Source organism: Manis pentadactyla, chromosome 10 (assembly GCF_030020395.1).
Source record: "Manis pentadactyla isolate mManPen7 chromosome 10, mManPen7.hap1, whole genome shotgun sequence".
Lineage (NCBI taxonomy): Eukaryota > Metazoa > Chordata > Mammalia > Pholidota > Manidae > Manis > Manis pentadactyla.
The window spans coordinates 32841972-32867195 of NC_080028.1; the positions used below are offsets into that span (position 1 = coordinate 32841972).

General features: G+C 37.4%; 1 protein-coding gene across 2 annotated transcripts in view; it reads right to left on the reverse strand.

Moving 5' to 3' along the window:
* The window catches only part of LIMA1 (LIM domain and actin binding 1), a 75543-nt gene extending 50837 nt beyond the window's left edge, over positions 1–24706 (reverse strand). For both annotated transcript variants that reach the window (XM_036890581.2, XM_036890570.2), the window contains exon 1: positions 24555–24706. The gene's annotated coding sequence lies outside the window, so the exon portion shown is untranslated. The remainder of the gene's footprint in view (positions 1–24554) is intronic.
* Between the last annotated feature and the right edge of the window lie 518 nt (positions 24707–25224).

Consider the following 25224-nt stretch of genomic DNA (forward strand, 5'->3'; position numbering starts at 1 on the left):
ATCTCAGGTAGGGCGAACAGCATTACACAGGGAGTTGAAGTAGCGTACAATACCTTAGGCAGTTAGATTCTAGGTGTAAGAGAAGTTGAAGATAAGGTAGGCAAAAACAGTAAGGGGCCTGACTGGGAAAAGCGTTGAACACCATGCTAAGAAGTCTGGGCCATATTCCAATAATGGAAAGAATTAGCCTGTGAATGAGCAGAGATGAGGTCTACTCTTAATGTGCTTACTCCTTTGCACACATATGAGCTTTATAGCAAAAAAAAAAAAAAAAAATTCCCTGGGCCCCAACCTCCACATCTGTAAAATGAAAGCTCCACAGTGAATTACCCACAGTCTTTATGGTGGAACACAGATAGTTTCTAAAAAAGAAAATAAACATAATGAGAACCATCCTTTAAAAGCTGATTATACAGTAGTAGACATAATTTTTGAAGAGGAGAAAAGATTGGAATCTAATTTACTTGTCAAGAAGATCCTAAAATTGTCTAAGTGAAAGGTAATCAAGGTTTACATTAGGACTGGTTGGAGTGGAAAGGTGGGAAGAGACAATTGACAGTTCTTAGAATAAAATGTACATAGGGATAGAGAAGGAATCAAAGCTGGCATCATCAGACTTGAATGATTTGAAGATTGTTGATGCCATTAACAGAAAGAGTCAATACAGGAAGAAGAGGGAAAATGATGAGTTTTGTTTTACACATGTTGAGATATACATGCCAGCCCTTTCTTTAAAAATCCTAGTAATATACAACAGGAAGCTACAAATTCTAGGCTAAGGTTAAAAATCAGACTTGGAAGGAATATTTTAAAACATCTGTGTATGGGAAACATGTATCTCACTTAATCTGCACAACCAGTTAACCCAACTGTTTTTACTATCCATTTATGATGAAGAAACTGAGATTCAGAAATGTTAAATAACTTCACAGTGATCACTTAGCTTTAGAGTAGCAGAGCTGGGATTCAAATCTGTATTGTTTGATTCCAATTTTCTTTCTGCTACAAGTAATGGATAATGATTAAAACCACTTTCATCATGACTTTAAGGAATCTTACTATGCTGATGGACAGTGATTGCAATGGGGTGTGGGGGGACTTGATAATATGGGTGAATGTTGAAACCACAATGTTGCTCATGTGAAACCTTTATAAGATTATATATCAATGATATCTTAATTTGAAAAAAGATATATAAGTGTAAAGTGCTATACAGTTAGGTGCTCAATAAATGTTTTCTGAATGAAAAAAAAAATTACTTTCAGCCAAGGTAGGAAATTGGGTAGCAAAATCTCTGAACCACCTAGCTGCAAACCAATAAAAACTATCTTTCAGTAAGAGAGCAGTGGCAAGAGTTCACCAGAATGGTGAGCGTCAGAGATAATCATTCATTCTTTCAGACAAACTTAAATTTACCTTGGGCCCCTTTGAAATACTCTCCATTGTGAATATCTTCACTTACACAGGTTTGCATTATGGGGTTGCATTTTCAGATTTGAAGACAATTTCCTTAATCCTAGAAATCCTGTTAAGAATGAGAAGGGCATGTACCAGCCCCTGGAAAGACCCATCCAGAAAGAGCTATTCAGTCTGTGCTCCAATATTCTTGAATATTTTTTCTGAAGGCGCAGCTGACTTTAAGATCCAATCCATTGCAACATGGATGGACCTAGAGGAATATGCTAAGTGAAATAGGTCAGGTAGAGAAAGAAAAATACCATATGATGTCACATATTCAGAATCTAAAAACAAAAAACATAACAAAATGAACAAAACCGCAGTAGACTCAAACACTGAGAAGTGACTAGTGGTTACCATGGGGGAGGGCTTGGAGTGGGTGGGTTGAGTGAGGGGATAAAGAGGCAAAAAAATCTCAATCATAATATAAGTTGGTCATGGGGATGGAAGTGCAGCATGGAGAATATAGTCAATGGTTCTGTAACATCTTTCTATGGTGACAGATAGTGACTGCACTATTGGGGGTGAGGATTTAATAATGTGTGTTAACTGTTAAATCACTGTGCTGTATACTTAAAGCTAATATAATATTGTATTTCATTTAAACATGCTTCAATTTTTAAAAATGATCTAATCCATTGCTTTGCCACATACAAATAATAACAGTAGCTATCCCTTATTGGGTACTTACTAACTCATTTAATCCTTACAACAACACTGGAGACAGATTAGTGTTATTTCCTTAAAAAAACAAACAAACTATGGTTCACTGAGGTCAAGTAATTTCCTTAAGATCCTATAACTAATATATGGCCCAGGCAGAATCCAGTGTTCAGACTCCAAAATGGCCTCTTTGGTCATATGCATTCTACTCTCACTTCAACTATGAAGGAAGAACTGCTGGATTGGCTGGGAGTTGTATGCAAGAGTTAAAGTAAATGGTTTAACAAACATAACTCTAAGATTTTTTGCGTTGGATCCTAGAAGGGCAGTGGTATACAAAAATAATAATGGGATACATAGAAAGGGAAACTACTTGCCAAGAAGGAAGAGGCCTTCAGTTTTAGATACATATGGCAGATTTCTACATCAAGAAGGGAGCTTAGAAGTCAAATAACCAAGTCCCTTTTTTTACAGTAAGGGAATTGAGCCACATAAAGGCCCCGTAATTTTCCCAAACACACCAGCTAGTGGAATGAGAGCCAGAGTTCTAATTCCCAGTTCAAAGTTCTTGCATCATACCAGGTAGCCTGGAGCGGGAGAGCTAGAGGTCCTGTGGGTGAGCTATAACCTGAAGATAAAGGTCTCTCAAACAAAGGTCCTTGAGAGTTTAAGGGTTGGGCTATGACTCACTGGGATATTTGGCCCCAGGTATCTGCTTCCTTAAGCTATTGCTTAGGGTGAGGCCTGTAGAGCTCTAGGAAACCTTCTCCAGTAAATTCATTTATAGAGTTACCTAACCATGAAAATTGTCTCCCTGAAACCAGCTGGAACAGAAGTAAATGAGCTGACACTAATAAAATCCTGTTCTTATAAATCCAATCCCGGTTATATATTTCTCTCTCTCCCTCCCTCCATCTCTCTCTTTTTTTTTTTTGGCTCCTAAAGTGATTACTTGTGCAAAGGGCATAGTTGCCTGAATTTGGTCTCAAAAAATTCAAGAGAACAAAGTACAAACTTACTTGTTAGGAGAAAATGTTATTTTATTTAGAAATTGATGGTAGAGTTTTATTATTTATTTATTTATTTATTTTGTACCAAGGACTTGTTCTGATTTGACTGTCAACAGATAAAAGGGAGCAACTAATTAAAAGAAAAAGAACAACCTAAAAAACTTCAAGGTGCAAAGGGAAATTTTAATAGCAACATGAAATATGTTCCTACATTTTTTTCTTCAGAATACTAAACTACACTTATTTCTATGGGTATAGTTTTACACAAAATACAGTGACTAAATTCACATACTTGAAAAAATTTTGGCAAGTTGATAGTTTTTTAAACCTTTTATTTTGAGATAATTTTAGATTTACTCAAGAGTTACAAAGATAATACAAAGTTCCTAAATACCTTTAACCTGGCTTTATCTTACATTACCACAGTACAATGATCAAAATTGGTACGGTAGCATTAACTAAACTACAGACTTTATTCAAATTCTACCAGTTTTCCTCTAATGTCTTTTTTCTGTTCCAGGGCCTTACATACACTGCATTTAGTTGTCATGTCTCCTTAAGCTCTCCCCAATCTCTGACATTTCCTCTGTTTTTCCTTGTCTTTCATGACCTTGACGCTTTCAAAGAGTACTGGTCAGGTATGTCCCTCAGTCTGGGTTTTTTGGTTTCTCCACTGAAAAGACCCAGGGCTTCTTGGAGAAGTGGTTGATTCCAGAGCTGGGACAGGGCAAATACAAGAAGTGTCTGGAACATCTCACAGTGCTCAAAAAAAAAGTAAAATAAAAAGTTTCATACTAGATCGAGGTTATAGAATTTTGATAAGAACACTGCAGAGCTGATGTGCCTTCCTCAGTGTACCATGAGAGAGGGTACACGATATCGATGTCTTATGACTGGTGATGTCAACCTTGACCACTTGGTTAAGGTGGTGTCTGCCAGGTTTTTCCACTGTAATTTACAGTTACTATTGTCTTCTCTTTATAATTCAAAAATATTTGGGGGAGAGATACTTTAATCCTGTTTCTCCTTAAACTTTTACTCATTAATTTTAGCATTCACGGGTGGGTCTCACCTTCAGCAATGTTTACTGTGGGGTTCCAGTGTGGTTTTCTACTACCCTCATTCCTTCTGCATTTACTAAGTGGAATTCCTCTGTAAGGAAGAATTGTCCTTTCTCTCTTATTTATTTATTCAATCATTTATTATTTATATTAAGATAGACTCATGGATATTTCTTTTATTCCCTGGGTTAGAATAATTCCTGGATTATTTTATTCCATGAGCTATTTTATTTTGTTGCTCAAGTTTTGGCCATCTGGAGCTATTTCAGCTTGGCTCTAGTGTCCTTTCAACATGCCACCGATTTTCTTTTTCCACCAATTTTCTTTTTCCTCTTCTTTTTTTTTTTTTTTTTTAGCACTTCCTTACTTTTTAGCACTATAAGGTGTTCCAGACTCATATCTGCCTGCCCCAGCCCTGCAATTAGCCACCTCTCCAAGGAGCCCTGGTTCCTTTTATTAGAGACACCAAGATCTGGACAGTAAGATGTGCTCATTGCTGCTGAGCTCTCACTGCTTCTAGTTCTAGGCACTCTATGACAGGACAGACCAGGAAAATACATGTATGTATATATACATAACTGTGTTTCTATATTTACTTTATATATACCTCTTTAGATATAGGTGTAGATACAGATATATATATAGATATATTAACTATGAATCCACAATGATACTTCTGATTCCAATCTAGCATAAGATTCATTTTAGCATGCCTTTTATTTGTAACTTCTTTCTCTGATAGTAAGAAGACTAATTCCATAGAATTTTGACATGAAAAGAGATCTAGAATCTCCAAACTTATGCCATTACCAATTTCTACTCCCTTGATACACCATCTATTTTTCCATTCCACCTGGAATGTTATCCCTTCCTCAATCTATTCACCTCTCAAGACTCAAGTGAAGGACCATTTTCTCAATCCTTTACTGAACTGCCCTAGCCTTATTTCCAATCAGCATAGGTCACTTCCTCTGCCTTATCATAATTTTATAAATCCTACTCCACAGAAAGATTCTTGAGGTGAGGGGACAGATCTACTTTGCCTCTTGCCCTTCTAGCATCTAGTACCATCTAAATAGAAGGAACTCTACAAGTATGTCTTGAATGAAATTGCATTAAGATTTAAATTTTATCTAAAATTTTATCAGTACAAAAAAAATGAATACTTTTAATGCAGTCCTAAGACTAGTTGTTGATAAAGTACATACCATTTTCAGAAATGTGACTTAGCTCATTCAAATTCTGAGATAAACTCAAGTGATATGAAAAAAATGGAACCACTAGATAACTTCAAATCCTATACATAAAAGGGTCGCTATTATTCAGCAACATGATGACAGTAGGTATGTTAGAATTATGTTGCTACTGTTCTTAGAAAAGCCTTAGCCTGATTTCTATAGAAACATGTATCACAGACAATAGGAAAATTGTAACAATGAACAAATTTCCAGGGGTCAGCAAAGATGTAGATGTCTGCATCAGGACAGAGTAACTTCAGCAACAATTTGTCTCTTTTCTTACCTCCTTTTAAGGATATTTTGTTCTTAAAAAACACTAAGATCCATAGCAAGGGTAATGAAAAACAGGTTATGTAATGAGAAGCAATTTCACTTTTGGAAACTGCTCACCAAAGAATCTGTGCAACTTTCACTGGGCGCCTAAAAAATTCACTTAGTGAATCACAGATTCACTTTGCCACCCCAAAGATAAAAGAATAAGAAAAGAAAGTACCCTCAGACATAACCTTTCCCTCTTCTCTCCTGTGTGTGGGGAAAAATAAGTGTCATAAAGTCCATCTGAGCTCCAAATCTTTCTCTTCTATATTCCCAAAACTTTACTTCATCTCCACCTTTGTCTTTGCTCTCTCCACCTAAAAACATGCTCACATTTCTGATGTGTGTGTATGTACACATATCTGAAATATGTATTTTTGGATTAAATAAATAATCTTCTTTTCTCTTAAGCTTCTTTTCCCTTCAAGCTACCACATCACTCTTGCTCCTATCTTCACAGCTAAACCTTAGTCTCCAGGTACTCATTGTTTCCATTTTCCTATCTTCCTTTCATCCCTCTGCCCACCTTGTTCTGCTTCTACTACCATCCTACTGAAATTATTTTCCTAAAAATCTCTTAACTGTCAAATCCAAGGACCATGTCTCAGCTTTTATTATTCTCTGTTGCCATTTGAATTGTTGATTAGTCCCTCACTTTTGAAATTGTATTTTTCCTTGTTTTTTCTTAAGTGGAACTCTCCTGGTTCCTTTCCCAGCTTTCAAACCATCCTCAGTTTTCTCACTGAATCTTCCTCCACTCTTCCCTGTTCTGAGGCATTACTCAAGATTGGTTTCTTCTCTCTGGGTGCGCTCAGCCACTTCCAAGTCACCGAGGTCACTCATACCAGGTGATTCCCAAAGCTGTATCATAAGCTGTAGCCTTTCTGACTTCCACTGCGTGCTGGATAGCTTCATATGCCCCATAAATACATAGTATAACACAGTCTAAATCATATGCATCCTCCCCTCACTTCTACCCCTCAAATTAAGTTTATTTAACAAGTAAAAATTGTTCTCCAAAGATGATCTAGCAGATGAATTTTTGCTTATGTCAAACAAAAAAAAATAACATGAAAGACAGTATGATGTAACAAAATGTGCACACGTTCTGAGGTTAAAAAAGACAGGTTCTTACTCTGCCTTTTTCTAATTGTGGTGACCATTGGCAGTTTAGTCACCTCTCTGAGGAGTATACCCTCACCTACCATAACCTGTCAAAAATTCTATATAAAATGTCTAATACAGGAATACACAGCAGAGAGAGAAAGGCATAGAGGCTAACAGCATAGACATTCAAACATGGAATTCGAATCTAGCAGTTCGAATCTCACTAGTTGTGTGATCTTGGGCAAGCTATTATACTCTTTCTCAGTTTCATCTGTAAATTGGGGATAAAAGAACCTATATCATAGCATTGTCCTGAGGATTAAAACTAGTTCCTAAACTTAACTATGTACAATATCACCTAGCACCTAATACTCAATAAATGTCTATTATTATATAATTATATTAGATATAAGTAATTAAATAGTTGTCATATATTTCATAATTATTATTTATCAGTAAGTTTTCTTTCACAACCCTCTTTATTTTCTTTCACATGTGGACTTAGTGTAAATGTTTTCTTACATTTTTAGGCAGGCCCAACTTATCTCCCTTGAACCCTGGCCCTTCTTTATACATATTCTTCACTCTATCTGAAAATGCTTTAGTCCCTCTCTGACCTTACGCTATAGGTCCCGTCTTAAATGATACTTTCTTCTAGATGCCCTCCCTGACCTCCCAAGCCTGGGCTAAGGGGTTCCTTTTAAGTTCCCAAAGTACTAGATTTACCCCTAACACTGATCACATTGTATTTTTTTTCTGAATCATACTGTATTTTAACTCTCAGAACAGTGACTGGCACATGGTGGTCACTCAAGTATTTATTTAATAAAGGGAGGGATACCAGGTATCTTAAATCATTTGTTGGATTCAGCTATTTCTATAGACTAGTACTTTGGGGCAAGAGAAAATGAAACTAAACAGTGTGTTTCGAATCTAGCTGTTCTAAGATAAATACTTTCAAATTATGGGAAACTCCTGGATATAGCCATCAAAAAATGCACTAAACTCTTTTGCACTAAACTCAGGTAGAATAAAACTGAACCCTATCAATGGAGTCTGTTTTAGTTAACTCCCTCTATAGTCATAATTCAGGTATTTCCTACAAATAACTATTTGGCAGGGTTAACATCCAAAACATATAAAGAACTCCCATGCCTCAACACCCAAAAACAAATAACCCAATTAAAAAAATAGGTGGAGAATCTGAACTGACACTTCTTCAAAGAAGAAATTCAGATGGCCAACAGGCACATGAAAAGATGCTCCACATGGCTAATTATCAGGGAAATGCAAATTAAAACCACAATGAGATATCACCTCACACCAGTTAGGATGGCCAACATCCAAAAGACAAGAAACAACAAATGCTGGCAAGGATGCAGAGAAAGGAAAACCCCCCTACACCGTTGATGGGAATGTAAATTGGTTCAACTGTTGTGGAAAACAATATGAAGGTTCCTCAAGAAACTAAAAATAGAAATATCATTTGACCCAGTAATTCCACTCCTAGGAATTTCCCTGAAGAAAACAAGATCCCTGATTCTGAAAGACACATGCACCCCTATGTTTATCAGAGCACTATTTACAATAACCAGGAAATGGAAGCAATCTAAGAGTCCATCAATAGATGAACGGATGAAGAAGATGTGGTACATATAAATATTGTTCAGTCATAAAAAGAAAAGAAATCCTACCATTTATAGCAACATAATGGATCTAGAGGGTATTATGCTCAGTGAAATAAGCCAGTTGGAGAAAGACAAGTACCAAATGACTTCACTTATCTATGGAGTATAAAAACAAAGCAAAACTGAAGAAATAAAATAGCAGCAGACACCCAGACACGGAGAAGGAACTAGTGGTTAACAAAGGGAAGGGAGCAGGGAATTAAGGGGCACTATAACTCATAATCACAATATAGGTAGGTCATTGGGAAGGCAGTACAGCACAGAGAAGATAAGTAGTGACTCTATAGCATCTTACTTCGCTAATAGACAGTGACTGCAATGTGGGGCAGGTGGTGGAGGAGGACTTGATAATATGGGTGAATGTTGAACTACTGTGTTGTTTTTGTGAAACCATCATAAGACTGTGTATCAATGATACTTAAATAGAAAAAAAAAACCGGTATTTGGCCTTTCAGGTAACAAGCCAAATAGTAATTCTAGAACCCAAAAGGGACCTAAGGTGAGAAATAAAAGGGTGAAAAAGACTTAATTCTGTAGGTCACAACCTTGACATAAAATGTACACAATCTTGTACATAAGAATCACCTAGGAAGTTTGTTTAAAATACCAATTTCCAGGTCCCATCTCACTTCTTTAGTCCAGTGTACGTTCAGGAAGATCTCATTTTACAAGAACCTTGAAATGATTCCTAGTGTTGGAGGTTTCCCATCACATGTTGGAAAATACTGAAATAAAAAGGTCTAAGACCTACATGTGCTCCAAGAAAAAAATGGAAAAACAGCAGCATAAAATATTTTTATATTGCCCACTTCAAATTTTATATTGCCATTCAAATCTGGCAGTGTAAAGAAAATCACTGCCCTTTAAAGGAAGACTAAGGTTTGGACCAGAACCTGGGACACTGAACTGATAAACTGTTGCCCACCCTCTAGGTTCACCTAAAAATTCTCTGCTCAGGAGGCACAAAATTATTGTGTAGACCAACGACTTTGATAATAAAATTGAGTTCTTCTTATTCTTTTTTCTCTAGTTTGGATTGTTCCTGAGTTTAAAATGCTGCTTGAGAAAAATATACAAGGTTAGAACAATGGTATCTGAACAGAAATTCCAGCTTGTTTTTATCCACTAAATATGAGGGCAACTAAATTTACTGAGATGTCAAAATTAAAGTCAGGAAGCCAACAGGCTGTAATTGTTAACCTGACACTAATTAGCAGTATTACCTACTGAACAAGGCATCTCTCAGGGCCTCAACTTCCTCTTGGGTGAAATTAAGGGGTTAAAGTAGCCTATTGTTTTTCTAACTGCAGGTCACCATTAGTGAGTTGTGCAATCAACTTTTGCGGGTCAGACAGGCATGTTTGTTCATTAACGGAAAAGAATAAAATGAAATAGAAAATATCAGACTATGTCACACATAGTTTTGGTGTTCTTTTCTGAAGCTTTGTTTGAGTTATTTGTATGTGCATAAACTGGGTAAGAATGTAAAATATTTGTTATTGTGGGATGTGATTAAGAAGTTATAGCTTGACAAGAGTTGGTGAAGATGTAAAGAAACTAAAACCCTCATACACCGCTGATGGGTATGTAAAATAGTGTACTTACTTTGGAAATGGTTGGCAGGTCCTCAAAAGATTAAACACATAATGATCATATGACACCCAGCAATCACTCATAGTGTGTACGTATGTGTGTGTATCTATGAAAGAAATGAAACCACATTCCACACAAAAACTTATACACGAATGTTGATAATAGTAGTATTCACAATAGCCCCCAAAGTGGAAAGATTCCAAATGTTCATCAGCTGATGAGGGTATAAACAGAATGTGGTCTGTCCACATAAAGGTATAGTATTTGGCCATGAAAAGGAAAGAAATACTGTTATGTGTTACAACATGGATGAACCTTGAAAAGATTACGCCAAGCGAAAGAAACCAGTCACAATAGATCACATATCATATGATTCTGTTTATGTGAAATGTCCAGAAGAGGCAAATCTATAGGAACAGAAAGTAGACGAGTGGTTGCTTAGCACTCGAAGGGTAAGGAGACTGACTGCTACTGAGTGTGGGGCTTTTCTGGGAGGTGATGAAAATATAAAATTGATTGTGGTGATAGCTGAACAACTCTGTGAATATGCCAAAACCCACTGAACTGCACACTTTAAATAGGTAAATTGTAAGGTATTTGGATTATATTTTAATTTAAAAAACCCTGTTATTTAAAAAAATTACAGTTTGACAGCAGTAGACTCACAGGCGCTGAGAAGTGACTAGTGGTTACCAAGGGGGAGGGACTGAGGCAGGTGGTGGGAGAGGGAGAGGGGGATAATGGGGCACAATAATTCACAATCACAATATAAGTTAGTCATAGGGATGGTAGCACAGCATGGAGAATACAGTTAATGATTCTGTAACATATTTCTGCATTGATAAATAGGCACTGCACTAGATGGGGTGAGGATTTAATTATGTGGGTAAATGTTGAATCACTGTATTGTACATTTGAAACCTACATTAGATTATATATCGATGATACTTCAATTAAAAAAAATTATAGTTTGAAAGTCACTAGACTAGATGATAGATAATCACTGAGGTTCCTGAGAGCTCTCAGCACATGCCCCCAACACAGGGCTCACATCACCCATCACATCACATCTCTGAGGTTGTTTGGTTATTCTCACACCACAGCAATATCATGGAAACACTAGTTGATTCCAGTGCTAACCAGATGCATGGCAACCTCTCTGTACTACGTAAAATGAGGATGATAAAAGTATGCTACAGGGTTGTTCTAAAAATAAAAGGAGATAATATATGCAAAACAGTGCCTGGCATATTGCTTGAGGTCAGACAGTCTTTGTATGTCTCTGTGTATAAGACACAGTCAATAAACACTATTCTAAAGGCCTCATTAACAGAACACCTACTCGAGCTTGGCTTAGTTTACATGTCATATTATCTTAAGAAGGCCTATGTAATAAGGCTCTGACTAAAAATAATTTATAAATGTAGTATTTGCTTCAGCTGTTTCCCTTTTTTAATTGCAGAAATTACTCTACATAATATTACATAATGGAGGTAATATTACTAATTGAAAATAAATTAGTGGTCTCTTTAAAACATCGAAATGTTTACTTCATCATTATTAGAAAAACTATCTATTTCTTAAATGTATGTTGTGGGCACTTTGAGCAAATACTTTTTGTAGCTTTTATTCAAAAGCCATATTAAACATGAATCACTTTTTTACTATAAATGTAACTAAATTATAAAAAGGGTAAGTCCAGATGTAAATGTTGGGCCTTCCATAAGGTTCTTGCGCAATTAAAATTTTTATCATCTTTTAATTAGGTCAGTAGTTTTCAAAAAGAGCTTTAGCAGCCAAAGTGGAATCCATCAGCACCCTTCCTGTCTCCCCAGACTATCTCCCTACCTCCCCTCCCTTTTCCTTTGGGGAACCTCTCCTCTGCAGGTCTCAACAAGCACTCCAACCTTGAGCTACCATTTTCTTCACTGTCCAGCTTCCTTATCAGAGTGATTGGTCAAGGGATAGGGCTGCTCATCATAAGCAATTACAAATCATATAAGAAAGAGAAGTCTCTGCCTACTCTTATTCCCCCCTTTCCCCAAACCAATTCCCAAAGGAAGCCTCTGTCACAGTTTGGAGTATAAATTTTCTCATATCGCCTATCTGTGATAATAATAGCAAATACATAGTGCTATGTGTCAGTCTCTGTTCTAAACATTCTACAAATATTATCACATTTTATCTTTATAATAACTCACAAAGTAGAAGCTATTATTATGCCTATTTTACAAATGAGAAAACTGAGGTACAGAGATATTAATACACATCATGTACCAACACCTACCTTTTTGAAAAGTTACAATGGTTTTATGTTAATGTGCTGTTCAGCAATTATTTATTTCCTCTTGGACATCCACATCAGGACATACAGATCTACCTCAACCTTTCATTACCACATACCATTTTACTCTGCAATAGTCCATAACTTATTTAATCTGGCCCCCGTCAATGAACATTTGGGCTGCTTTAGGTTCTTCATTATTAAGAACAAGACTGCCATGTACATGCTTCTACAATTGCCTACTTGGAGGTGTGCGTCTATGGTGTAAATTCCTAGAAGCAGCATTTCTAGTTCAATAGGCCTAAGCCTTAAAAATTTTAATAGACATTCCCAAGTGTTCCTCCAAAAAAGTTGTATTAATTTATATGCATTTTTGCATCAATTTATATTTGAACCATCAGCTTTATGAGAAAGCCTATTATTCACATCCTTGTCAATACTGAGCATTAGTAATCATTTATTTTTTTCCAATCTGCTAGATGTGTGAAAAATAGCACATTATTGTGTTAGTTTTCATTCCTTTAATCATGGGGAGGGTTTTCAAAGGTATATTGGCCACTCAACACATTTACTTTTTGAAACTACATTTATTTTTTAAATGTCATTTATAAATTATTTATTATCACTACACTTAAATTACTTTTTAAAATTGCACAAGGACTTTCTGAATATCATGTGTAACTCCTTGTACAATTCAAATTGCCTGTTACAGCAGCTGTCCTTTCCTGGTATCTGATTCCTATCCAGATCTCATTAATATTCTTTCCAAATAGAAATGTTGCTTGACTATACAGAAGAGTTCCTCATTTCTGTAGAGTTCCTTTTGGTAGGGAACCCACCCCTTGTCTGCTCATTAATATTCCTACCAGAGCACAACAGCCCTGTGAGAAGCCTGACTGACACTGTGACAATCCAGGCATTAAGATCACTGGGGTTGTGCTTTAGCTGCTATCCTCAACTGGCCAGTCTAATGCTTGGGGTGGGAGTTGGGGGTATGTGTGCTCTGTCAGGATCATCTTCAGTATCTGAATCTCTCATGTGGAGTCCAAACATATCTAATATTTCTGAAAAGAATCCCCTATGATTCCAATGTAAAAACAGCTTTGGGAGTTCAGTAACGGTTTGATCCCAGGGTTATTAGGCCAGAGCAGGGGAAGCAGACCCTAATCACTACCATCTAGATGGCTTGTATCAGAATCAGGTAAAAGTTTGGGCCACCTTAGCATAAGCCTGGGGATTAGTTTTGAGCACTGGCCACACGCAAAGTGATTCATTCCATTTGATCTCCTTATGTACCAAGAGGCAAATATTCTCATCTTACATAGGAAGAAGCCAAGACTCAGAAAGGTTAAATAACTTGCTCAAGCTCACACAGCTAGTAAGTGACAAAGCCAGGATTTGAACCACTCTGACAGATCCTATGTCTGCACTAATGACTTACTTGTAAACACCACCTTCCTGGTAGCTGGGGGTGGTCTGAGGTCAGTCTTACCCTCCTAAGTGTCTTGAAACTAGAAATGGTAAGGGCTGGGGTAGCCTGTTTCAACTCTAAGCTTGCTCCACATTCCTATCAGCTCAGGTCTACCTTTTGAGTCTACCACTTACTTGCTGGGTAACATTAGGAAAATTACTCTAAGCATTAGTCTCAGCATCTCTAAAATGTTCTTTTAGCTTAGGGCTAAAACAAGTGCTTAATAAATAATGCTGGTGGTGGTGTCAATAAAAGAACTAACATTTACTGAACACTTACCATGTGTCAGATACTATTTTGTTTTGATGTATAAACTATTCACCTTCACAGTAACACAATCAGAGTATTATTTTCCCACTTTATAGATGAAGAAACTAAGGTTCAGAGAGGTTAAAATAAACGTTAATTCATTCTTTTTTAAGAGGCTGGGATGGAAACAAAACAACCTCTAGCAGACAGAATGCATCAGAAATGCAATTCTACTGTACACTGTATTTCAGGGTCAACTTTCTTTGTTGAATCAGCAATCAAAAAATATTTCAAGCAACTCTACTGTCATCTCTGAGAAACTGGTAGTGGCTTCCAGAACACCAAATCTGCTCAAAACCATTTCTCTGCACCAAAAAAGCCTAAATTTCTATCAAATTATACCTTGTAAGGGTCAAAGTTGAGGTGTTCTCATCACCTCTGCAAAAAGCCTCAGTTGAAGATGATATAACTATCACCTTTCTACACAGCTTCTATTACTTTATTCATTCATGGGAATATCTGATCTTCTTGCACTTTGGAAACCCAAATTAGCTTTACGTCATTGTAATCTTCGCATACCTTATTTAGACAGGTAAAACAGTAAACTCCAATGACAGCCTTTAAAAACTGATCTTGGTCTAAAATTTTTAGATCCTAAAGAACAATCACTCCAGAATTTTTCTCATCTCTTCCTTTCTTTAAATTAGGAATTACTAGCTCTAACCCAAGTTTCATTCTGTCTCTCTTTCAGATCTAATTTGTTATTTATTCACTTGGTTCTTCCTCCTTGCCCTCCCAGCTGATAATTAACTCATTAGAAGAGCAAACATAAGCCAATGGAGTGAGGTTTTTTCCAGTATATTTTTTTCACACATAGTAAGGAAAATCTCTATCAGTAAGCAGAAAACAGACAATTATGTCAGTAAATTCAAATTTAAAGTGAAAAGTAGAAAAAGCATAGTTAGTTGGTAAAGGAATGTGGAAATTTATAGTTGACTGAAGCATTGCACAAAGCTCTGTACTCTGAACAGCCTGTTTCTCCTTTAGCCTTTGTACCGTTCTATACTTTAACATCAGATGCATCAAATATCGGTGCTTGGTACAGTGTAGGGGCTCAAAAAATACCTGTTATACAAATGGAAAACAGTATTCTACTAGTTCTCAGTTGCCATAGACATCAACAAGGTCCCACCAACATAACTGAATAAACTGCATGCTCTAAACTACATGCTCCTTGCCAATTACATGCTTACTTAAGACAAATTAATTAAAGAGTCTTCTTTACAATGACAAAGCAGAAAAAATATATACTATTTTAAGAAGGCCACTTCCATTAAAGATATAACCTCCTTATACCAGTCCTTTGTCCTTAATAATTAATCAAGTTTTCTCCAAATACAGGCCTTCTTAGTTTCACTCCTGGCCACTTCCAGGAAGGACCTGGCTTCCATTCTTATCTGAAATTTTAGATGATGTGTTTTTTTTTTCAGAACTTGCTCAATCTGAAATGCCAGTTCAGATCAATTTAACCGATCCCTTCAAGTAGGAGAACTAAAACGGGTTTACTGAAAAGTGACTCTTCCCTAGGCAAGTTCTCTAATCTTTCTTTTCTGTAAAAATCTGAGCAGCTAACCCAGAACAATGCTTTAATCAAGGATAAGCATAGCAGAGGTTAGTCACATAAAGGACTACCAAATCACACAGACATAAGAAGTGATAAAATTTTGCTACTTACGTGAACCAATGGTATAAAGGCATCTTATTTCTTAAGGACTGTGACAAACATTAATGTTTTGATAAAATTTTAATGTTCACCTTCTAAAAGTTACTTCAAATTATGGTGCTGTTTAAAAAAGTGTGGTCTTTTTGTTGGCATGGGAAAGTCAAATTCTTTGGGTCTCACAAGAGATGGCTATGAGGGTTAAATAAGAGAACAAAAGTAAAAGTACTTTGAAAATTATAAATTGCGATAAAAACCATTATCATTTTTTAATAAAAATTCAAGCCAGTTTCAAGAAAAAAAAATGGAGTTAAAAAATAAGTCTACCTAAGATTCCTCAAGGGAGGAACAACCTAAGACAGGCACAGTCGCAGGGGGGCCATCAGGTGAGAAATTGGGGATCAACAGAGGTGAGGCTTAGAACCTCACCCCCCCCTGTTTTGAGAGAAATCTTCTGCATCCGTGGATGTTTTGTTGCCCTTGTCTAGCTTGGATTAATACTTAGCCTATAGGCACACACCTGATCATCTACATTTGCTTTCTTACAGCACTAAACTATGTTTTCTACCTTTATCTTGCATCTACCTACCACTTCAGCATTTGATTAAAAAAAAAATAATAATAATAATAATAAGGGAGAAATGTGGGATTCACATATAAATCAAGTATAAAAATCAAATGAATATTCATATCTGACCTGATTGTTTATAGTTCATAATGCGTGATCAAAACCGAAAGTTTCTGTGATGACTGCCCTTGCACTGTTCACCATGTAAGAACTTATTCACTATGTAAGAATTTGTCCACCATGTAAGAACTTGTTCGTTGTGCTTCAGAAGATCGGAGACTGATGAGAATTAGGCTTGAGGTGGATTAATGATTGTGCATTGAGTTCCCTGTACAGAATTTTATTGTTGTTAACTGTTAACAATCATTTGATCAATAAATATGAGAGATGCCCTCTCAAAAAAAAAAAATAAGTCTACCTAATGAAGAGAAACTGGAAGAAATTAGAACTAATTAGTTACATTATCTGCTTCAACTAGATGTTAACAAGAACCCCCTTGTTTAAAGCTGCTGATGAAAATCTAACACACTATCCTATTACAGGGTATGTAGTAAGTATAACGAAAATAATTTCACCTTTCTTTGGAGATTCTAATAACTTCCTTATTTTTCTCCTAGAGAAGAAAAGCAGTAAAAAACTTCTGGTTGTTTCAGGATTCTAGAATGTTGGATTCTAGTTTTGCTGTATTTGCTTTTAAAAATGTAATGAGAGCTAATAGACTAGTAATGGCCAGAAGTAACAACTCTGGCAGTAGATGCTGATAGTGCTAGTAAAATAGTGGTCTGGAACCTGTGAACACCTTCAAAAACCTGCACTCAGATGGAACTGAATCCTGGCTATCACAGTATCCACACTTTTGTCCTGCTGCCTTCAGAAATCCTTCAGAGACGGCTACCTGATTTGAACCTTGATGGAACTACCTCTGTTGTCCATTAACAACAATAAAACTTTGTTGTCCATTGAAGAACAACAAAACTTTGGATTGCAAACCAAAACAAGACTCATTAAAATGGGAAGTCTATCTTCAAGGCTTACTCATTCATTCAACAAATATTTATTGAACACTCACCATGTGTCACCAGTACTCTATCTATTAAGGATATAACATTAAAAACGATAGACCAAGGTTTCTGCTCTCATGAAGCTTCTATTCTATTGGGGAAGCAGGACAATTAAACACTGTGATTAGTGCTGTGAAGGAAATACAAAGAGAGTAACTGGAGTGGTGGTAGGAAAGGGGGCAGATGTTTTGATAGCAGTCAGGGAAGGCCTCTTTGAGTGAATGATATTTGAGCTGAAACCTCAGTGATGGGGAGGAGATGGGCAGCCAGTCAGGTAAAGAGAAGAGATGGGGGAGTTTTCCAGGCCAAGAAAAGAGCAAATGCAAAGGCCCTGAGACAGGAATAATATGCTAGAGAATAAGTCAGAAGTATGAGACCACGACAGAGACTAGTGGGAGATTAAATAAGCATTTATAAGCAATGGCAAAAGATTTAAATTTCAATCTAAGTGTGATGGAAAGCCAAAATTATTATATAATAGTGTTTGCAAGATGAGATACATTTCACATATTCTATGAGTATTTAACTGCTTATTGTATGTACAAGGGCTACCAATGAAAAGGAAAGGCAAGGTTCTCACTTAGCTTATAATCTTTTAAGGAAGCAATAATTATAAATAGTGACAGCATTAAGGTAAAAATGAGCTAAAAGTAAAGTGCCAAGTGAAGACTGGGTAAGGAGCCATTCTTCTGCAAACAGAAGAAATGAGAAAAGACTTCTTTCTTAAGTAGCATTTTATTTGGGCTCTTAAGGAACAGGACTTTAGCAGGAGTGGGGAGAGGAAGACGAGTATGAGGCTGTGGGAACTGCATGAGCAAAGGCACAGAGTCAGGAAAGGACAGGGTGGGTCCAGGAAACCATGATTCATTGTATGGCTACAGTGCCAGGTGGGTGGGTAGTGATGTGGGAGATAAGCCTGGAAAAATAGCTTGTTAGGATGTGGGAATGGGGGTCTTGAATGGCATGCAGAGAAATTCAGACTTAATATACGTGGCCTTTGGTTTCCCTTAAGTATGTAAATGAATCTCTTGAGGTACTTGTTAAGACTGCAGATTCCCAGGCCCCACCCTGCCAGATATATTGATTTGTTGGTCTAGGTGGAACCTGGGAATTGACATTTTTAACTAAAACCCCAGGATATTCTGAAACACCTAATGAGGGTAATCAGACTTCGAATATTTTTTTTATGACAACTCTGGTCTGAAAGGGAAATACTGAAGCTAACTCTAAGGATTACTCAAGGACTCTAGCAAAACAGAAGGATCTAAATTGGAAGACTGAGAAAAAATCCATTATAACTTACTGGGATAGACTCAACCAGACTTGGTGATTGATTATATGTGGGGGGAGAGGACTGACGTGTTCAAGACAACTTCAAGCTTTTTCCTCTGGGATACTAGGTGGACCCAGGTGCCTGATGCATAGACATTACCCATGTGGTCTACCAGGTAGTTGGTAACATAGATCTGGAGCTCACAAGATATGCAAAGGCACCAAACATACTGGTTTGGCACTCCAAAGTAAATTCAAGACGAATTAAAGATAAGAAGTAAAGCCATAAAAATTAGAAGGAAATCAAACTGAATACTTAACCCATCTCTGCATGGCAAAAGACTTCTAAATAAACAAACAACAAAAGAAAGGCCAAAGAAGAAGATACACTGATGAGTAGTAATATACAATATACAAAATTAAAAGGCAAATAACTAGTTAAACATTTGACCAGAGGACAAAGAATTAATATTCTTAAAATGAAGAGCTTATACAAATCACAAACAAATAACACTAAGAATAGACTCCGTATGGAATAGTGGAAGTTGTTAAATAACTTGGTTTGGCAACTTAAATCTGTTGACATAAAATGAGACTTGCTTTACATCCATTAGAAATGATGGGGCTTTGGGTATAGATGAACAGGGCTCTTATGAGTTACTTTACCAGGTCTGCAACTGTCAGTCTATGGGAGTGCCTAAAAAATACCAAACTTGGCAACTTTTGTTGCCCTGAGGGCACAAACACATTAAATTGTCCCCAGTCTCCATTATAACTTGCTACGCCAGTGGAAATTACCTTTATTGCACCCAGTCCTTCTCCAGGTGCTATATATCTCTAAAACAGGTGAAGAGTTAGGGATGGGACAGAAGACAACTTCAGAATGTCTAGCAAACGGAGGCTCATAAGTCCTCCCTTCAGCACAGAGATTGTATGGACTTCGGGATCAAGAGTCCAACCCTCTCATTTTACACATAAGGCTCAGAGAGGATAAACGACTTGCCCCAAAGCACCTAAGAGGTTGGGAATCCCAAGTTGGGAATCCCCACTCTCAAGCCAGCACCCATCCATTCTGCAGAGCTGTTCCATCAACTACAAGCTCTGCTTTCTCATAACAATGGGCACTTAAAACACCACAATTTCAGCTTCTGTACACTTTCCACTTCTTTGCTCCATTCATTCACTATGGCCTAAAAAAAATCTGTACTCCCTCCTCCAAAGCCCCCCAAAAATGAAGGAACCCCAAATAAAAGAACAACACAATTAAAATCTTAAGACCCAAATAAAAATGGGAATGGATTAACCAAAAGACAATTCATAGAAGAAACTGAAATGGAAATGAATATATGAAAAATGTTCACTCTTACTAGTAATTAAAGAAATACAAATTAAATCACATTTGCTTATCAGATTAGTAAAGATAAAAAACAAGAATCAGTATTGCAAAGCACGCACTAAGATGGGCATTCAAAATCACTATCGGTGAGAGTGTCAGTCTTTATGAAAAACAATTGGCAGCAGGTTTAGTATTTTTAAAATTTTCATGCCCTTGATTCAGTAATTCAACTTCTTGGAATCTAACCTAAGGAAATAATGAACAATTTGTACAAACATTTATGTATAGATTTGTTCTCAATTTTTTCACTTATTAATAATGTTGTAACAATCAAAACACCCAAGTGCACAGATTATGCAACATCCATACAACAGGGTATTCAACATCCAATAAAATGTTTCAAATAATTTTGATGTTATGGAAAATTATGACATAATGTAAAGTGAAAAAGCAGATACAAAACTATCTATTATAATAGTATGAGACCAATTACCTGCGTGTTTATGTGAATGGGTGTGTTTGTGTATCAAAGGAAAAAAAAAACAGACTGAAAGGAAGTTTACCAAACAGTAGCTTTCTCTGGAACAGATTATGGATATTTTGTCTTCCTTATAGTCTATTTTGTCCCCAGGTTTTCTATAATGAGCATATATAAGGTGTAGGTGAAGTCATGGAAATACATCAGTATATAACGAGAACAGGATGCTGGACAGGGGCATGGCAAACACCCACATTTAAGATGCAAAAAGCCTGAGCTAGTGGAGGAGCTTAGGAGAAAGTGATTAGATCATAAGATGGTGAACCAAATAGTCATGTCAAGAAAGCCAAATGAAAGGAAGAACCAGAAAAGTTGTCCACTTGGTCAAATGTTGCCAGCTGTAAGGAGGACAGTGACAGGGCCATAGAGGGAAATCACTGGGTAATATGCATGGACAAGACAGGTTTCCCCTAGTGCGGGAGATGGAAGCCAAATCTGAGCAAATACTACCTGTTCAGTAAAACTGACCATGAGGAAAATAAGTAGCGAGCCATTTGCCTACATTTCAGTTTACAGGGGAAAATGGTTGTGGAAAGCTATAACTAAGTAAAAGCACATGAGGATTACTAATCGATGGGTACTAAAACAAAAATCAGCAATAGTTTGGCATGCAAGAAAAAATGTGTTAAACGGATTGTAAAGTTTTCCATATAGTAATCTCTAGGATAGGATATATAAGGGGAAGAAAATAGCTTCACACTTGCTTTGAGAAGTACAAAAAAGTTGCATCTTTTTTTCCTAAAGATGGAAGTTCCTAATTTCAGTGTAGCATAATTAAGTTCTTTAAAAGAAAATAAGAATTTAAAATTTCATGGTATCATGTTAGCTTCTCATGACTATACATGTGAAGTCTCTAGAAACATTTTCAAGTATAAAGAAATCATTTGACATGTTAAATAATGAATTGCTTCTTGGATCCAATCTCCTACTTTTTATGAAAAGAGGTTTGCATTAGTACAATAATTTGACTGAGTTTCAAGGGCTTTGCATCCGGCCACAGAATAAACATATCAGTATGGTCCTACTAAGAGTACCATTTACCATGGAATCTCAATTCCACAATCGTTAAGTAGAAATTACTCAATTTACAACCACTCATTGGTTACTCAAGAACCTTGAGAGTCTGTGTTGAGTACTTTAACATCACCTGGAGATTACTGTACACAATCCAAAATAAAGTACTTTAACTTTCTATTGAAAACATACAGTGAAAGACCATAGCGGCCTTAAGAAAAAAAAAAGTACTTTCTTATGGAAATTCCTGATTTAGGAACCAAGTCACACATTTTCCTACCTGAAGAAAGAGAACAATTCCACTCTAAATGATAGTCATCTATTCAGGATTAAGAATGCTTGAAAACTGGTTTTGCTGTCACCACAAATAATGACAAATGCTCCCAGTTTGTGTTTAGGTGGCCTTTCATGGCAAAGATGTCTAATGATCTCCCACACTCTCAACATTCTTTTGTGTCTATGTGTATATGTCTTTGATGAACCTTTCTGGTACAGAGGCTCTAAGTTAATTATGGTTGACTATTGAAAAATACCAGAGGAAAGTCAAGAATTTGAAACCCTAAGAGGAACAACAATTAAAATTGTACTTGAAAATATTATAAGGAAACAGCATAAGCATTGTGAGTACCTAAAACACGTGTAAATACCCACTGTCTTCCTAAAAATTTCTGGTAGATCACTTTCCTAGAGTGTAAACAGAAAGAAAGGAGGTGAGCAATGTCAAAGAGATGTATGTGTGTCCATCAAGTACAATGGCTCAAATTACCAAATGAAACAAACACCATTTGTATTATTAACTCAAAATCTCTATTTCAAAATGAAAAAACATAACCACATAGAAGGGACAATGTCACGTTCATCCATACCAGAACACTGGCAAACAGCATGCAACCAATAAAAGTTTACAGGTAGGAAGAGCACTTAAGACTATCAAAGACTTCAGATCATCAAAACTCTGCAAAGAATCTTCAAATGCTTCTGACCCTTTCCTCCTCTACCCATCTACTCACTCTGTCTCCCATTTGAAAAAAGGAAAGAAAAAGACACTTTGAGGGTACCTTAGCAAGAAAAAGTACCCTCTATCATCAAGATGTGCTGTTAATAGAAACACTTTCACTTCTGAAGCTTTCTCTGTTTAGAATTATTAGAAAGTTGAAATTTGGCCCACCTTTAACCAGAGTCTGGAACAAAACTTGAATGTACCAATTTACAATGGAGTAACTTTTGCAAAATGGCACTGCTTTGCTATGTTACTAACACACTATTCTCTTCCCAGGGGCTCCACAGTTCAGGGACTACCTGATAAAAACACTTCCAGGCCCAATCCAGAACAGTGAAAATAGCTCCACCAACTTATTTACTGAACTGCCACAGAATGGACCATAGGTCCTAAACCCACATTTGGAAGACCATAATGTTGGCACAATACAACATGAGAAATACGAATGATACAAATATATGGACTGAAGAGAATATTTCACTATTATTCAAAGGTTTTGTTATTATTTATTTTGTTTTGTTTTTAAGGAAAAGTGGAAGTGGGAATTTTAAAAAACTGTATTATACATCTGTGCTCCCACAGGATTCTGGGCTGATCTCTAGTATAACACTGACCTTACTAATACTGTTATCTAGTCATCTGCCTAACTCATTTGATTTTAGGCTCTTTTAGAGTAGGGACATTTGGAACTTTGAAGCCACAGTAGGACTGACAAAACAAGAGGCATTCGATGTTTTGTCCAAAAAGTGAAATAAATTCTTAATTACCTGGTACCACGTTATGTGTCATTCTATTAATACAAAACAAGTAAATATATATGCATACACTTTTTAATAACCTCCTACCTGCTAGTTTTATAACTTTGTGAAGATCTACCTCAAATATGATCATCCTTCATCCAGGCTATAACTCCACAGGAACTTAGAAAATGTTTGTTGAGGGTCATCTTATTTTGTGTCTACATCAGATCACAGAAGAAAGTCTTATTTCATGGTTCCTAAAATATTCATACTTTGTGGATCCTTTTGGTAACTATGCAGATTAAAAGTATTCAGTTTAACCACTTAAATCAAGGGCAAAAGAAAGAAGACCCCTCCCTTAAAGGGGCATTGTCTTAAAGGCTGATAACTCCCTAAGTACCTTCCAATAACTGGAAGTCAAGCCAACTGAACTATGTGGATTAGGCAGACTTTTAAAGCTGTAATTAGGTGAAAGACAATGGTAGTTCAAATATCTCTTACCAGGATCAGCCAAACTTGTTTTTCTAAGCACCAGTAAGAAGGCAACGAAGGGCGCCAGATGGTTCGCTCCTGGCACCTACAACTTCAAGCTTAGGTGTAGCCATGCGTGTACAGTGACCTTATAGCAACACTTATGTATGTTGGTGACAGGTGGCAGCGATATATACATGATGGCGATTCTGGGACGACACATCCAGCGCAAGAACTACTATATTCTCAATATACCTCAAACGTGTAAGAATTCGGTTGCTAGAAAAGAAGGGGAGAAAAATCGAAGAGGAAGGGAATGGCTGAAAATGAAGAAGGGTGCAGTTAAATTTAAGAAATTTCCCTGGGAGATTATCTGTATTGTGTTGACCTGCCACCTTCCTCCACGACGCCAAAAAAGTGTTTGGTTAGAAAGGAGTGTTCCCGACAGAAGAGGAGGGGGTCCTATCAGCTCCCGCCCTCAGGCAGCAAAGGCTCAGCCCAACCCCAACGCAGCACCCAGAAGCGAGGAAAGAGCAAAGGATTAGCGGCTCCTCCACACCCTCTCCCTAGGAGGAAGAGTTCACGTTCCTTGTGCTCCCGGAGTCCCAGAAGTCGCGGGAGAAAGAGGGTGTGGAGAGAAGCTGGGGTCTCCGTGCCCTCTCCGCCTGCGGAGGATGCAGCGAAAGAAGGCCCTTACCTGGCTAAAAGCAGTCTTTTCTCTGAGCTGCTACAAGCCCTGCCACGGGTCGCAGGCGCTCTGCCTCGCGCACCTGTCTCTACCCAGCTGCAACACCTACAGCTCCTGCGGCCCCGCCCCGGTCCAGCTCAGAGCCCCGCCCCTGAGCCCGCCTACAGCCGCGGTGGCGCGCACGCAAACCCGCCTTCCGCTCGCTCCCGCCTGCGTGCCCTTCCCGCGCGGGTGTTCCTGCTGCTCGGGAGTGCGGCGTTGGCGTTGTGAGAGGCGTGGCTGTATTTCCAGGACCTGCATCTAACTCGCCTCTCTTAGTGAGGCTTCCGCACAGTTTCAAGGCTCTGAGCTTCTCTACGTTGGCCTTAGCCCTCTGACTCAGAGTTACTACAGTTTGATCCAGAAGCGACTTGGAGTTTTGTCCTCAGTTCGGCTGTAGGCCAGTTCCCAGTCAGGTTCCTGGTGCTTTGGGGGTAAGTTCTGTGCAGGGAGGGTGTTTAAGAGCCGTACGAGTGGTGTAGTGGAAAGAGCTATACATTAATTCTGGATCTACAGCCTGACGTTCTTCAGGTCGCTTCACCTCACTACAACTGTTTCATAAAAATGAAGGGGTTGGGCAAGGGTGAGCTCTAAGTTCTCCAACACCTCTGATCATTACGTCATTATCTCACATTAACAA